The 2,681-nt window shown below is 36.1% G+C and overlaps 1 pseudogene; it reads right to left on the bottom strand.

Annotated features, from left to right (window-relative positions):
• Positions 1–1,116: 1,116 nt before the first annotated feature.
• On the bottom strand, positions 1,117–1,230 carry LOC111737289 (annotated as a pseudogene).
• Between the last annotated feature and the right edge of the window lie 1,451 nt (positions 1,231–2,681).

Here is a 2,681-nt window from a genome sequence, read left to right on the forward strand (position 1 = left end):
TTTTCTGATTTTTTTTCTCATGGAACTTATGTATTTTTGGAAAAGAGATCACAGAGGGCAAGTGCTATGTTCATCACATCATATGAAAGGTACATATTATCAATATGATTTTTTAATTTTATTTATTTTATGGGGGCATTGGTTAATGAAATCCAATGTTTCAGCTGTACACTTTAATAGTAATATACATATATTTACACTGTGTGTTCACCTCCCATAGTTAGATTTCTTTCTGCCACCACATATTTGACCCCTTTTCCCCATTCATCCATGTTGTTGCAAATGGCGGTATTTCATCTCTTCTTATAGCTGAGTAACATTCCATTGTATATATATATATATACCACAGCTTCTTTACCCAATCATCTATTGTAGGAGACTTCGCTTGCTTCCATGTCCTGGCCACTGTGAATAATGCTGCTATGAACATCGGTGTGAAAAATATCTTTTCCGATATGGGTTTTCAAGTCTTTGGGGGTAAATATCCAGTAGAGGTATTGCTGGCTCATATGGTAGATCAATTCTTAGTTTTTTGAGGACACTCCATAATGTTTTCCATAGTGGCTGTACCAATTTGCAGTCCCACCAGCGGTGTATGAGGGTTCCTTTTTCTCCTCATCCTCTCCAACATCTGTTATTACTTATCTTGTTGATCACAGCTATTCTAACAGGTGCGAGATGGTATCTCATTGTGGTTTTGATTTGCATTTCCCTAATAGCTAGTGATGTTGAGCATCTTTTCATATAGTCATTGGCCATTTGTATTCTAGGGAGAAGTGTCTGCCCAGGTCCTCTGTCCATTTTTTGATTGGAACACTTATTTTTTTGTTGTTATTGAGTTGCATGAGTTCTTTGTATATTTTAGATATTAGGCCCTTATAGGAGGCATTGCTTGCAAATATATTTTCCCATCAGATGGTTGTCTACTTGTTGACGATTTCTTTTGCTGAGCAGAAGCTTTTTAATTTGATGTAGTTCCGTTCATTTATTTTAGCTTTTACTTCCCTTGCTTTTGAAGTCAAATACATAAAATCTTCTTTAAGTCCAAGGTCCTTGAGTTTAGTTCCTATGTTTTCTTTTATGCATTTTATTGTTTTAGGTTTTTTTTTTTTTTTTAGCTTACAGCACCTGGTATTCCCAGATGGTCTCCCATCCAAGTACTAACCAAGCCTGACCCTGCTTAGCTTCTGAGATCAGGTGGGATCGGACGCATTCAGAGTAGCCATAGACTGCTTCAGGTCTTGTATTCAGGTCATTTATCCATTTTGAGTTAATTTTGGTGTGTGGTGATAGACAACAGTCTAGTTTCATTCTTTTGCAGGTGGCTGTCCAGTTCTCCTAGCATCATTTATTGAACAGGCTTTCCTTTCTCCACTGCATGTTTTTGGCTATTTTGTCAAAAATTATTTGCCCATATAAATATGGGTTTACTTCTGGACTCTCGATTCTGTTCCACTGGTCCGTGTGTCTGTTTTGCTGCCAATGCCATGCTGTTTTGATTACTGTCACTTTGTATTATCATTTGAAGTCGGGTAGAGTAATGCCTCCAGCCTCATTCTTTTTTCTCAGGATGGCTTTGGCAGTTCGGGGTGATTTCTGCTTCCATACAAATCTGATGATTTTTTGTTCTATTTATTTAAAAAATGCTGATGGGATTTTGATGGGGATTGCATTAAATCTGTATAATGCTTTAGATAATATGGTCACTTTAACTATGTTGATTCTTCCAATCCAAGAACACGGAATATCTTTCCATTTCTTTGTATCTTCTTTGATTTCTTTTAATAGGGTCTTGTGGTTTTCATTATTATAGGTCCTTCACATGTTTCGTTAGATTTATTCCTAGATATTTTAGTCTTTTTGTTGCTATTATAAAAAGAATTATTTTTCCACTTCTTTTTCTGACACTTTGTTATTAGAGTATAGGAATGCTGTGGATTTTTGAACATTGATTTTTTATCCAGAAACTTTACCGTATTTGCTTATTGTTTCTAGTAGTGTTCTTGTGGAGTCTTTAGGGTTTTCTATATAGAGAATCATGTCATCCGCAAACAGTGATAGTTTGACTTCTTCGTTTCCTATTTGGATGCCTTTTATATCTTTCTCTTGTCTGATTGCAGTCTCTAGGACCTCCAATGTTATATTGAATAACAGTGGTGATAGTGGAGAGCCTTGCCTTGTTCCTGATCTTAGAGGGAAGGTTTTTAGTTTTTCACCATTAAGTCTAATGTTGGCTGACACCCGGGGGCTGACCTATGGTAGCACTTATGTGCATATCCCACGCTCAGATGTGCTGGTGTGCAGTTTGTGTGTTTTTTGTTGAGTTTTAGATGTTCAGCTTATTGGTGTTTCAAGGGGAGAGATCTGGGGACATTTCTCACTCCACATGTTTCTCCAAACCTCCTCAATATAATTTTTTCTTGTCGATGTTAACCTTGATAATTTGGCTGATTTGTCAGGTTTCTCCACTGTAAACTTACTCTTTATTCCTCTTTTCATACTTTATTCTTTGGAAGGAATACACTATACACATTCCCTACTTAATGAGCAAGGAGATATTCCCTATCTTTGGAAAGGGGAAGTATCTACACAAATTATTTGAATTCTTCTGTGTGGGGAGTTTGCCTCTTCTCCTTTATTTATTTTTTATTTTTTTATTCATTCATTCATTCATTTATTAA

Source organism: Pteropus vampyrus, unplaced genomic scaffold (genome assembly GCF_000151845.1).
Source record: "Pteropus vampyrus isolate Shadow unplaced genomic scaffold, Pvam_2.0 Scaffold25, whole genome shotgun sequence".
In the NCBI taxonomy this organism is placed as follows: domain Eukaryota; kingdom Metazoa; phylum Chordata; class Mammalia; order Chiroptera; family Pteropodidae; genus Pteropus; species Pteropus vampyrus.